Genomic DNA, 14,575 nt, shown 5'->3' with positions numbered 1-14,575 from the left:
GACCTTCGTCCTTTCTCTCTATTCTGCCGTGGTCGAGCTTTAAGTCTTAACTTCATACCTTACAACTCAGGCAAGAACTCCTTCTTTGACTGATCCATCTTGAACACCTTCAAGATCATGTCAAGGTATGTGCTCATTTGAAAGTACCATTAAGCGTTTTGATCTATCCTTATAGATCTTGATGCTCAATGCTCAAGTAGCTTAATCCAGGCTTTCCATTGAAAAACACTTTCCAAATAACCCTATATGCTTTCCAGAAATTCTACGTCATTTCTGATCAACAATATGTCAACAACATATACTCATCAGAAATTCTATAGTGCTCCCACTCACTTCTTTGGAAATACAAGTTTCTCATAAACTTTGTATACACCCAAAATCTTTGATCATCTCATCAAAGCATACATTCCAACTCCGAGATGCTTACTCCAGTCCTCAGAAGGATTGCTGGAGCTTTGCATACTTATTAGCATCTTTCAGGATTGACAAAACCTTCTGGTTGTATCACATACAACCTTTCCTCAAGAAAATCGTCGAGGAAACAATGTTTTGACATCCTATCTGCAAGATTTCATAAATAATGCAGTAATCGCTAATATAATTCCAACAGACTCTTAGCATCGCTACGAGTGAGGAAGTCTCACCGTAGTCAACTCCTTGAACTTGTCGGAAACTTCTTAACGACAAGTCGAGCTTTCTTAATGGTGATACTTACCATCATTCTCCGTCTTCCTTTTAAAATCCATCTGCACTCAACAGCCTTACGACCATCGAGTTGTTCTGCCAAAGTCTACACTTTGTTTTCATACATGGATCCTCTCTCGGATTTTATGGCCTCGAGCCATTTATCGGAATCCAGGCCCACCATTGCTTCTCCATAGCTCGTAGGTTCATTGTTGTCTAGCAACATGACTTCCAAGACAGGATTACACACCACTCTGAAGTAGTACACATCCTTGTCATCCCACGAGGTTTGTTAGTGACTTGATCTGAAGTTTCATGATCACTATCATAAGCTTCCACTTCAATTGGTGTAGGTGCCACAGGAACAACTTCCTGTGCCCTGCCACACACTAGTTGAAGAGACGGTTCAATAACCTCATCAAGTCTCCACCATCCTCCCACTCAATTCTTTCGAGAGAAACTTTTCCTCGAGAAAGGACCCGATTCTAGAAACAATCCCTTATTGCTTTCGGATCTGAGACAGGAGGTATACCCAACTGTTTTGGGTGTCCTATGAAGATGCATTTATCCACTTTGGGTTCGAGCTTATCAGCCTGAAACTTTTTCACATAAGCGTCGCAGCCCCAAACTTTTAAGAAATGACAGCTTAGGTTTCTCTAAACCATAGTTCATACGGTGTCATCTCATCGGAATTACGTGGTGCCCTATTTAAAGTGAATGTGGTTGTCTCTAATGCCTAACCCATAAACTATCGTGGTAATTCGATAAGAGACATCATGGTATGCATCATATCCAATAGGGTGCACTTATGATGTTCGGACACACCATCACACTATGGTGTTCCAGGCTGTATTAGTTGTGAAACAATTTCCACAATGTCTTAATTTTGTGCCAAACTCGTAATTCAGATATTCATCTCTATGATCATATCATAGATCTTTTATCCTCTTGTCACGATGATCTTTCAACTTCACCCTGAAAATACTTGAACCTTTCAATAATTCAGACTCGTGATTCATCAAGTAAATATACTCAACATCTACTCAAATCATCTGTGAAGTAAGAACATAACGATATCCACTACACGCCTCAGCACTCATTGGACTACACACATCAAAATGTATTACTTCCAACAAGTTGCTTTCTAGTTCCATTTTACTGAAACCGAGGCTTTCAGTCATCTTGCCCATGTGGTATGATTTGCATGTCTCAAGTGATTCAAAATCAAGTGAGTCCAAACGGTCCATTTGCATGGAGTTTCTTCATGCATATACACCAATAGACATGGTTCGCATGTCTCAAACCTTTCAAAAACGAGTGAGCCCAAAGATCCATCAACATGGAGCTTCTTCATGCATTTTATACCGATATGACTTACGTGGCAGTGCCACAAGTAGGTGGTACTATCATTACTATCTTTTGGCATGAACATGTGTATCACTACGATCGAGATTTCAATAAACTATTCATTTTAGGCGCAAGACCATTGAAGGTATTATTCAAATAAACAGAGTAACCGTTATTCTCCTTAAATGAATAACCGTATTGCGATAGACATAATCCAATCATGTCTATGCTCAACGCAAACACCAATCTCGATGGTAGAGGGAGCGTGCGATGCTTGATCATATCAACCCTGGAAACACTTCCAACACATATCGTCAGCTCACCTTTAGCTAGTCTCCGTTTATTCCGTAGCCTTTTGTTTCGAGTTACTAACACTTAGCAACCGAACCAGTATCTAATACCCTGGTGCTACTAGGAGTACTAGTAAAGTACACATCAACACAATGTATATCCAATATACTTCTATCGACCTTGCCAGCCTTCTCATCTACCAAGTATCTAGGGTAATTCTGCTCCAGTGGTTGTTCCCTTTATTACAGAAGCACTTAGTCTCGGGTTTGGGTTCAACCTTGGGTTTCTTCACTAGAGTAGCATCTGATTTGCTGTTTCATGAAGCATCCCTTTTTGCCCTTGCCCTTCTTGAAACTAGTGGTTTCACCAACCATCAACAATTGATGCTCCTTCTTGATCTCTACTTTTGTGGTGTCAAACATCGCGAATATCTCAAGGATCATCATATATGTCCCTGATATATTATAGTTCATCACGAAGCTCTAATAGCTTGGTGACAGTGACTATGGAGAACCATCACTGTCTCATCTGGAAGATTAACTCCCACTCGATTCAAGCGATTGTAGTACTCAGACAATCTGAGCACATGCTCAACGATTGATCTTTTCTCCCTTAGTTTGCAGGCTAAGAAAATCGTCGGAGGTCTTATACCTCTTGACGTGGGCATAAAGGACATAAGCCTTCTATGAAGCAATGAGGACAATCCTCAGTTTACGGACCTAGTCCGCATAATTGCTACTATCAACTTTCAACTAAATTTTCTCTAGGAACATAATTAAACAGTAGAACTGAAGCATGAGCTACGACATAATTTGCGAAGACCTTTTGACTATGTTCAGGATAATTAAGTTCATCTTATGAACTCCCACTCAGATAGACATCCCTCTAGTCATCTAAGTGATTACATGATCCGAGTCAACTAGGCCGTGTCCAATCATCACGTGAGATGGACTAGTCATCATCGGTGAACATCTTCATGTTGATCGTATCTACCATACGACTCATGCTCGACCTTTCGGTCTCTTGTGTTCCGAGGCCATGTCTGTACATGCTAGGCTCGTCAAGTTAACCCTAAGTGTTTTGCATGTGTAAAACTGTCTTACACCCGTTGTATGTGAACGTAAGGATCTATCACACCCGATCATCACGTGGTGCTTCGAAACGACGAACTTTAGCAACGGTGCACAGTTAGGGGAGAACACATTCTTGAAATTGTAATGAGGGATCATCTTATTTACTACCGTCGTTCTAAGAAAATAAGATGTATAAACATGATAAACATCACATGCAATCAAATAATAGTGACATGATATGGCCAATATCATATAGCTCCTTTGATCTCCATCTTGGGGCTCCATGATCATCTTGTCACCGGCATGACACCATGATCTCCATCATCATGATCTCCATCATCGTGTCTTCTTGAAGTTGTCTCGTCATCTATTACTTCTACTACTATGTCTAACGCTTTAGCAATAAAGTAAAGTAATTACATGACGTTTAAGTTGACACGCAGGTCATAAATAAATAAAGACAACTCCTATGGCTCCTGCCGGTTGTCATACTCATCGACATGCAAGTCGTGATACCTATTACAAGAACATGATCAATCTCATACATCACATATATCATTCATCACATCCTTTTGGCCATATCACATCACGTAGCATACCCTGCAAAAACAAGTTAGACGTCCTCTAATTGTTGTTTGCATGTTTTACGTGGCTGCTATGGGTTTCTAGCAAGAATGTTTCTTACCTACGCAAAAACCACAACGTGATATGCCAATTGCTATTTACCCTTCATAAGGACCCTTTTCATCGAATCCGATCTGACTAAAGTGGGAGAGACAGACACCCGCTAACCACCTTTATGCAACTAGTGCATGTCAGTCGGTGGAACCAGTCTCACGTAAGAGTACATGTAAGGTCGGTCCGGGCCGCTTCATCCCACGATGCCGCTGAATCAAGATAATACTAGTAACGGCAAGCATATTGAACAAAATCAACGCCCACAACTACTTTGTGTTCTACTCGTGCATAGAAACTACGCATAGACCTAGCTCATGATGCCACTGTAGGGGAACGTAGCAGAAATTCAAAATTTTCCTACGTGTCACCAAGATCTATCTATGGAGAGACCAGCAACGAGGGGAAGGAGAGTGCATCTACATACCCATGTAGATCGCTAAGCGGAAGCGTTCAAGTGAACGGGGTTGATGGAGTCGTACTCGTCGTGATCCAAATCACCGATGATCCTAGTGCCGAACGGACGGCACCTCCGCGTTCAACACACGTACAGCCCGGTGACGTCTCCCATGCCTTGATCCAGCAAGGAGAGAGGGAGAGGTTGAGGAAGACTCCATCCAGCAGCAACACAACGGCGTGGTGGTGATGGAGGAGCGTGGCAATCCTGCGGGGCTTCGCCAAGCACCGCGAGATATGAGGAGAAAGAGAGGGAGGGCTGCACCAACAGGCAGAGATCAGATCGCGTGTATTGGGCAGCCCCTAGGCCTCATATATATAGGGGAAGGGGAGGAGGGTGCGCCCCCTCTAGGGTTCCCACCCCTAGAGGGGCGGCAGCCCTAGATGGGTCTTGGGGTGGCGGCCAAGAGGGGGAGAGGGGGGCGCCCCTAGGGTGGGCCTTAGGGCCCATCTAAGCCTAGGGTTTCCCCTTCTCCTCCTTTGCTGCGCCTTGGGCCTTGTGGGAGGCGCACCAGCCCACTATGGGGCTGGTCCCTCACCACTCTTGGCCCACGCAAGCCTCCGGGACTGGTGGCCCCACTTGGTGGACCCCCGGGACCCTCCCGGTGGTCCCGGTACGTTACCGATAAACCCCGAAACTTTTCCGGTGACCAAAACAGGACTTCCCATATATAAATCTTTACCTCCGGACCATTCCGGAACTCCTCGTGATGTCCGGGATCTCATCCGGGACTCCGAACAACATTCGGTAACCACATACAAACTTCCTTTATAACCCTAGCGTCATCGAACCTTAAGTGTGTAGACCCTACGGGTTCGGGAACCATGCAGACATGACCGAGACGTTCTCCGGTCAATAACCAACAGCGGGATCTGGATACCCATGTTGGCTCCCACATGTTCCATGATGATCTCATCGGGTGAACCACGATGTCAAGGACTTAATCAATCCCGTATACAATTCCCTTTGTCTAGCGGTACGATACTTGCCCGAGATTCGATCGTCGGTATCCCGATACCTTGTTCAATCTCGTTACCGGTAAGTCTCTTTACTCGTTCCGTAACACATCATCCCGTGATCAACTCCTTGATCACATTGTGCACATTATGATGATGTCCTACCGAGTGGGCCCAGAGATACCTCTTCGTCACACGGAGTGACAAATCCCAGTCTCGATTCGTGCCAACCCAACAGACACTTTCGGAGATACCTGTAGTGCACCTTTATAGTCACCCAGTTACGTTGTGACGTTTGATACACCCAAAGCATTCCTACGGTATCCGGGAGTTGCACAATCTCATGGTCTAAGGAAATGATACTTGACATTAGAAAAGCTTTAGCATACGAACTACACGATCTTTGTGCTAGGCTTAGGATTGGGTCTTGTCCATCACATCATTCTCCTAATGATGTGATCCCGTTATCAACGACATCCAATGTCCATGGTCAGGAAACCGTAACCATCTATTGATCAACGAGCTAGTCAACTAGAGGCTTACTAGGGACATGGTATTGTCTATGTATCCACACATGTATCTGAGTTTTCTATCAATACAATTATAGCATGGATAATAAATGATTATCATGAACAAGGAAATATAATAATAACTAATTTATTATTGCCTCTAGGGCATATTTCCAACAAACGGCGCAACTGAAAGATTTTACAGAAGGGTCAAGGAGATCTGGGAGGTTGACTACTCTGGACTGCACAACACGACGATGTTCCATGTCAGATGGGCTAAGAATGTCGAAAGAGAAAACCGGAATTTCACTACCATGACTATACCCGACGCCAAGAGCGCTACCGTGAACGCTATCGCAAAAAACGAACCATGGGTACACGCTAAGCACGTGACACAATGCTTCTTCATAACCGACCTGCCCAATCCCAGCCGTGTTGTCGTGAGGAGAGGCAAAAGGAACATCGTTGGAATGGATGGAGTCACCAACGAGGAAGACTACGAGCAGTACGGCAACCCAATGAGGGAAGATGACAATGATCCGAGTGGCCTATGTTACGCCGGAATGTTGATTCATTTCCGTTCCGGTGAATTTCAGGCGCTCGATATGTCCATTTTTTAGCAAAGGTCATGCCGAAATTTTCCGTGAATTTTGGCATGATTTGTGCTAGATAGTAGGCATATCGAGTGCTGGGAGTTGCTGGGAAACGACATTCCGCAAACATAGATTTCTTTTTTATGTCATTTTTCATTTTTTTTTCATAGTTTTAGAATTAAACGAGGAGACTTAATCATAGGAAACATGTCAAACAACAAAGAAACATGGCCTTCTGACCAAGATGCAGACAAGATGGATTATGAGGGTGAACAAGAGTACCTCTACTATTTGACTGCTAAGACGAGATTGTTGCAAAGTCAAGTTTTGCAGGTCGGCCTCGATGATGGTACTGACGCCGGCATTGACACTTACGGCGCCGGCACTAATGGCGGCGCCGAGACCGGCGGGGAAGGTACCGACACCAATGCCGCTATTGAAAAGAAGAAGCAGAAGAAGCAGAGGATACAAAAACCTAACAAACTAGGGATTGGACGACTGGTGATCACAAAGATGGCACCTGGCAAGTTTGAGCCATTAGAACCGGAAGAACCTCGCAAGTGCTATTGGAACCAAGTAGGATGCATCCTACGGGAAGGCGCGAGCATCAACGACGGTGACTTAAGGAGTAAGGAACATTTGATGCAGTTGCTCCCGATGAAGTTGCACAAGAGCTTCAAGTTCCCCGACCGGGATGATAACATAGAACAACCATGGGATGATCCGAATATGAAAAAGATTAACAATCACGCCATGGGCATGTTCATCAATGATTTTGCCTCCTGGAAAGGGAGGGTGAAACGAGCTATTGAGGCTGAGGAACCCCTATCCAAGATTCTGGAGAAAAATCCGACACTTACGAAAGAGGAGTTCGAAAAGTTCAAGGACACTTGCGCTACCGAGGCAGCCAAGGTTAAGGCTGCGAAATTCAAGAGCCTACAGCAAAGGAACACGGGGAAGCATCGCCTCGGAAGCCGTGGATACCTCGGTAAAAGGCCCATATGGGATAAGGAGGACGTGGAACGTGAAGCCGCGGGTATCCCAGACCCCTTCGCGAAGTTCACCAACTCCTTGGAGCATGACTTCATCAGGGCCCGCTACAAGTGGGACAAGGAAAAGAAGGTTTTTTACACGGACCAGATCACGAGGAAATTGATTATACTACTGGTAATTATTCTTTTACCACCTTACATTTAGCTCCAGATCTAGTCGACTACACATTCCTAAACGGTTCACGCTCCTTCTGCAGGAGAAGCAACACCAGCTTGTAGCCGAAAGCCCTACTTTTCCGATGAGGCCCAAGTGGGACACCCCTCTCAACCGGGCCTTGAAGGAACTTAAGGGACTCCCTTTGGGCCAGCGGCTGCAATATGGTCGTGTGCACGACGCTGGAGACAGCGCCATGTGGAAGGTGTTTTACAACGAGGGCCCGGAGGCCAAGAAGCAGAAAAAGAAGTTTAGTCAGGCGAACATCGACGAGAAGGTGAAGCTTGCGGTCGAGAAAAAAGCAGCCATGGATGCGAAAAAAACAGCTGAGGAGAAAAATGAGTTGCTACAACAGGCAGCCAATGCAGCTGTAACTGCCTGCAGAAATAATTTTGCTACTGACTTGGTTCCAGCTATCATCAATTGGACGAAGGAAAATCCAGACAAGACGGTACATGATTTCCCGTTGTCCAGTTTCGTCGGGAGCAACTCCGTGAACAACAACACCACCGCACCATCACTTGCTCACGCAACCGGGCCTCCTCTCGCAGTCGCTCCCGCTCATAGCAGCTTGTCCTCAGTCTTTGGCGCGCTAGGTGGGCCTTCATCTTTGGCTGAGCTCGACGCCCTCACGGTAATTACATGTCACACCAACATATATATATATATATATAAACACTATTCTGATCACGGGATCACAATAATATTCTGATCACAACCTCACCTGCCCCGCTAATAGTATGTTGAACTTCGCTGTGAACTAGGTTGAACTTCCGCCAACATTGCCCAAATGGGGCTTGCGATATACCGTTGGAAAGCTATGGACACCAATATCATGACCCAACTTAAATTTTTGCCAAAATATAAGCGGTTTAAGAGCAGTTTTGAAAACCATTTTTTCTTCGCAGAAAAAACGTGAATCGTATTTTCGATCGCATTTCTAAACCATTTATCGGAATGAGGCATATAATATGGCGTTGGAAAGCTGCTGCAAAACCGCTCCTTCCACATATTGAAAGTTTTCTTTAATTCCCTATGGTTAAAGAGTAATTTGAAAAAACATAAAATTTCGTAAACCGAACAGTTGAGTTCATTTTTTCGATGTCATTTCTAAACGGCTAATCCAATGGAGGCATATGATACGGCGTTGGAAATCTTATGAAAATGCGCTAATTTTTCATCTTGAAAGTTTCTTTATAATTTTAAATGGTTTAAGAGTAATTTAGAAAATGGTCCAAGTCCTACCGAGTTCGTATTTTCGAGCTAATTTTTTAACCGTGCGTCTGAATGCAACAAATGATATGGCGTTGGAAAGCTTGAACAAATGTGAAACTTTTTGGTATGTATTGTTTCTCCCAATTCTTTACGGTTTTAAGTCAGTTTCGAAAATGGCAAAAAATGTATTTTCGCCGTAATTTCTACAAACTTTATCGAAATGGGGCAAATAATATAGCGCTGAAAAGCTACGAAAAATGCGAAACTTTTTCATATTGATGGTTTTCTCTGATTCCTAGCCGTTTTCAAGTAATTTCAAAAACGGCGGGATCATGCGTTCTGCCTTTATCGCGAAACAGATTCTTCGAAAATGCACCGCGTGAAGAACCTGAACTTCTCGGCGCGTGTACCTGAACTTCACTCTGTTTTTCACGTGATTTTTTTCTCGTAGGTCTCCATCCACTGCTCGTAACTCTCCATCCACTCACCGGAATTGAGGAAGTGATATACCAGTGGAAAGCTGCTATAAGCACATAACTTTTCCATGTTGATCGTTTTTTCATACTCGCGACGTTTTTAAAGTTTTTCATCTGAAATTCATTCAGTGTAGTAGTTGAACTTCATGCTGTTTTCACGTTGAACTTCTGTGTCGTATTTTCATTTGTAATTTTCTCATCCATTCGTTCGTGTTACATAAATGCTACTCCTTTTGTACAAACCCCTCTCACAATATTTTTTTAACTTTCTCCGACCGAGGACTTGAACTTATATCAACAAACTTTTAGTCTTTGCTTTTTTTTATTCTTTTTAATACAAAATGCACACCGTGCAATACGTGAACTTCTGGCAGTTATCAAGCTGAAATTCTCTTGGGTACGTGAAAATATCTGAGTTTTTTATGAATATTAATCTGAATTTTTTAATCTTTTTTATGAAATTTTGAAGCGCTCTATTTTTAAAAGTTGAACTTTTTATTATTTAATTTTTGAACTTCTTGTTTCCATTCTTTAATAACGAGGAAAATCTGATTTTTCTATAATCATCGAACTTCTTCATCTTCTTAATTTGGACTTCCTGGTTTTATTTCTTAATCCTTTTTTATGAAATTTGGAAGCGCTCTATTTTAAAAGTTGAACTTCTTGTTTCCATTCTTTAATAACGAGGAAAATCTGAGTTTTCTATAATCATCGAACTTCTTCATCTTTTTAATATGGACTTCCTGATTTTATTTCTTAATCTTTTTTTTATTTGAACTTCTTCATTTTGTTTTTTAGTAACAAGGAAAATCTGAGTTTTGTCATAATTATGGAACTTCTCTATTTTTGTAATTTGGATTTCTTGATTTATTTATTTCAGTAAAGACAATGTCATAGTTTTGTAATAAATATTGAATTGTCCATTATTTCAATTTCAACTTCTAGAATTTTTGAAAGAAACAATGAAGTCCTTTTTTATGATTTTTGAACTTCTCTATTTTTAAATTTTGAACTTCTTGGTTTTATTTATGGAAACGAAAAACTGAATTATTTATTAAAATCAAACTACTCTATTAGTTTATCTCGAACTTCTTAGTTCTTTCACAAAATGCGTAAACTGCATTCCCCCTTTCATTAATTTTTATTTTTGCGTTCGATAACAAAGAGAACATTCTTTTTCTTGTTAGTGTTTTGAAATGATTTTTCTGGACTTAAATTCTGTTTTGCGCTCTTTTCAAATTTGTTTGTCACTTGAAGTTCTAAAAAATCGCAACTCTCCGATGTTTTACCTTGCATGTTTATTTTTTATTTGAACTTGCTAAGATAACACGCTCAACCTTCTCGAACACAACATTTTGAAGTTCACAAAAAATAAATTAAAGCCAAAATTTTACCTATAGAGCATGTACAATTTTCACCACGTTTTCAAGAATAGTCAAAGCTACATCATCAGATCCGAATTTCAGAGCAAATGCTTTATGAAAAGAAAATAAGAATACAAAATAACAAAGGAGATCTAGCTGAAGGAATCAGTGTTGAGGTGGAGCAAGGGAACTAGATGCAACCAAGAAACAAGTGAATTATTGATTGGTGATGAAGACCATCTCAAGAAAAAAATCAGTAGTGGCAGCAACAACCACTGGATAAATCCATCAACTCCCCGTAAAGTTGTTGTAGGTTGTGTACATGTACATATCTAATTTTCTTTACACATGACGGTAGCATTGAGGCTATCATATTTGTAGGAAAATGGTTTGAGGCTAAGGGAGGCCATCTCAATAATACACAGGATGTGAGATCGCATACCCATGATTTGCACCCCAAAAACAACACAAAGATCACACACCCTGTTGCTAAACTCTGACATTCTTTCTGCACCTTATGTGACCTTCTCCCTACCTCTGTGGTGACCTTCTTCATCCACAAAGGAACAAAAGAAATCAAGTTCTTTCACCTAATGAACAAAAATGTCTTCAATCAATAACTAAAAATGGGGTAACAGAAAATCTGCACAATCATTTTTACAATCATTTTTTGGAAACCCAGGGTGTGCCTTTCCATTAGCGAACATTTTGGACCATCCACGACAGAAAATATGAACTTCGCACACACTTTCTTTGTCTTTAAGAAATGCTTGCTTTTTTGCTTTTAATTTTGAAATTCATTGTTCTTTTTGTATACAATTTCATGAAGTAGAAGGGAAGCAGTAACAGAATGTTTGTGAGAGAGTGACTAGTTGGTGAAACCAACAATACATAATACTTTTTTATTGTAAAAAAAAGAATACCTTTTTTATCATGTATTTCCAAATTGAACTTCACTAACAAAAAAATTTGGTCATTGTCTTTTTAGAGTTTTTCCATATACATTTGGACTTATTGCTTTCTCAAAGTTGAACTTCATTAATTCTGTTGTAATATAGGCAGTATAATTGATGAAAAATTATTAGAGCATGGTACTGGATATGCATTATTCATAAATGCAGACAAAAGTGTGGAATCAACGATCCATAGGAGGAACAACATTTTCAACACCTAATTCTGCTGAAGGTACATAGTAGAATTTGCAGTCTCTGAAACACAAAAGATGATTTAGTCAGAGCATCTGATATGTAAATAACAGAAGCTGGTATATATGAAAATGTAGAAGCGAGCTTATCCTTGGAAAATTTAGTAGATAATTACTAGTCAACTTCAGCAGTCAAATCACCCATTGACCCAAGCGAGCAGGAGAAGCACGTTGTATCCTCGCCGATCCACAGAAATGGGGAAACAACCTGTTGGGGAGTGTTGCCGGAGGAATTTCAGATGTGTGGAAAAGCACGTAGCAGAAAAAGAAAAAAGATGAACACATGCTCCAGTATAATCTAAGGCGTCAGCATCTTAATCAAAACAATTAATACTACTACCATCTATTAACAATGGCCCGAGATGCTCATATATAGGCTAGTGCAAGATAGTAGTACTAGGCTTCCAACGTGGTTAACATAGAGAAACTACAGCCAGCGACATGAACAGGAATATCGCTATGTATAGGAGACCAGCCACCATTAGAACAGCAGCAAGCGACACATGCAGTAGCAGATGATTTTTGGGAAAGGGCCTGCAATTTTACATCAGCAACACACCCATATGCAACCGTATAGCCGCAGTAGAACTCCGCGTATAGCCGTCGTAGAACTTCATGGCCGCTCGTTAACCTCCTGTTCATCATTTCGTTGTTCGACTAGGTGGTTTTTCCTTAGACTATTCATTGCTTTATGTCATTGTAGAACATAGATGATAGTGATACTCTCATTAAGCAATTTGTACAAAGCATATATAAGCCCTGCTTTCACAAGTTAGCAAGTAGAAGTAAAGGCAATAACTTGACAGACATGTACAAAAAGCAAACCGATGCAGATTTGTAATTCTTCTCTCCAGCAATGCACTTGTATCAACTGAAAATACATTTTTTAAGTTAACAAGAGAGCTGCTAAGATACCATTCTAGAAGATGTTCACCTCAATCATAGAGCAGAGTATGGACAATTGATGAGTAGTAATGTGCCTCCAACTCCTTCAGGCTTGCCGCCACCTCCTGCGGGCCTGCCCCAATCCTCCCAGCATTTTATCTGTCCCCTCTGCCTGCTGAGCACCTCAATGTTTAGGCATAAACACAAACAGCGGAGAAAGAGCTGTAGGCGAGCACTACGATCGAGCTGCACCTTAGCTAGGAGTCGGGCAACAGCGAGCTGCACCTCAGCTAGGACCACACCCATGGCACAGGCGTGATTTTGGGCGGAGCCATAGAAGGCACATTTGTTCCCTGCAGTTAAACATGTGGTCAGACGAACGCGATGAAGGCCGCCACTGGTACCCCATGAAGGTCAGGTAGGCACGCATGGTGACTAGTCATTGGACGGACATGGGCGACGAAGGTGAACGGCTTGCGCGCTGCAGCGTCGGAAGGACGAAGTGGCGTGGTGGCGAGGTCCTTCCCTGGCAGCAGTTGAGAGTAGGCGGGAACTTCTACTGGATCTGGCGGGGTCCGGGGCAGCTGGATCCAGGACGTGACGGCGGGATGAAGGAGCACGCCGAAGGGAGGGTGCCGCCGGGATCCGTGGAGGCTTGCGGCGGCTGCAACGGGAACCGGCTAGGCGAGGGATCCGGGGAGGGCGCGGGCGGAGGTGGGTGGTTTGGGGAGGCGCGCGCAGCGGCGAGATTTCCGGCGAGGGTGCGCGCGGCGGCCGGTGGTTTGGGGAGGTCGCGTCGAGCCGGGGAGGGGGTTGGTCGACGGCGGGTGGCGCGCTGGGGCCGGCGGCAGGAGGTGCGCGGGAGGATGGGGCAGAGTGGTGCGGGAGGTGGGGTGGTTGGGAAGGTCGTGACATGGGGATTGGGCCGGTCGGAGGAGTTTGATGGACCGGCCAGGTTTTCTGTTATGCGTTTTCAGGAGTTCGGGAACGTTGTCTCAAAAAAAAGGAGTTCGGGAACGTCCTGTCGGGCCCTTATAGGGCCGCTGTGATCATAATAACTATTCTAATCCTGGGATTAGAATAGTGCTACTCTACTTGATCATTTTTCGTTGCCCTTATAGTGCTATATATATATATATATATATATATATATATATATATATATATATATAGAATATTCATTTTTCGTTGCCTTTCGAATGTTTTACGCCACAAACATGTGTTTGCAGGCCGAAGAAACCCCGTCCACCATACTTTACTTGATCAAAGGGTGGGAAAAGGGATGATAATGAACCACTTGAAACCCACATTCCACAACCAGCCGATCCCCGCTGGGCACTTCAGGGTTAACTTGTCCAGTGTGAAATCGGGGCACGAGGATTTGCCTCCTCTAGTACAACATGTGGGAGAGGACGACGAGACCTCACCGTGGATTGGAAGCTAGAAAGGTTGGGTGCTACTAGGGACGAAGAATCTTATTCGTCTGGAGCCGGCAGAGAGCACACTAATAACCACACATCAACAAGCATGTGCGGAGACCACCACCCCGCCTACGCAATTACCAGCTCCTGTAGTGCCGGGTGAGAGCGGCGGACGGCGTGATGAAGGGGGTGCAATAGTACTGGCTGATGTAATAGGTC

General features: G+C 43.0%; 1 long non-coding RNA gene across 2 annotated transcripts; it reads right to left on the bottom strand.

Annotated features, from left to right (window-relative positions):
• Positions 1-11,041: 11,041 nt before the first annotated feature.
• Positions 11,042-13,902, bottom strand: LOC125508355 (uncharacterized). Of its 2 annotated transcripts, none has more exons than XR_007283382.2 (4): positions 13,388-13,902; positions 13,188-13,288; positions 12,985-13,110; positions 11,042-12,258 (listed from the first exon to the last, which is right to left on the bottom strand). It is a non-coding gene; the product is annotated as an uncharacterized LOC125508355 (long non-coding RNA). The 2 variants fall into 2 exon arrangements; XR_007283381.2 differs by having other exon boundaries at positions 12,985-13,107; positions 13,388-13,895.
• Positions 13,903-14,575: the final 673 nt, after the last annotated feature.

Source organism: Triticum urartu, chromosome 5A (genome assembly GCF_056163025.1).
Source record: "Triticum urartu cultivar PI428250 chromosome 5A, HENAU_Tu73, whole genome shotgun sequence".
In the NCBI taxonomy this organism is placed as follows: Eukaryota; Viridiplantae; Streptophyta; class Magnoliopsida; order Poales; family Poaceae; genus Triticum; species Triticum urartu.
This window is presented reverse-complemented; position numbering and strand designations above follow the sequence as displayed.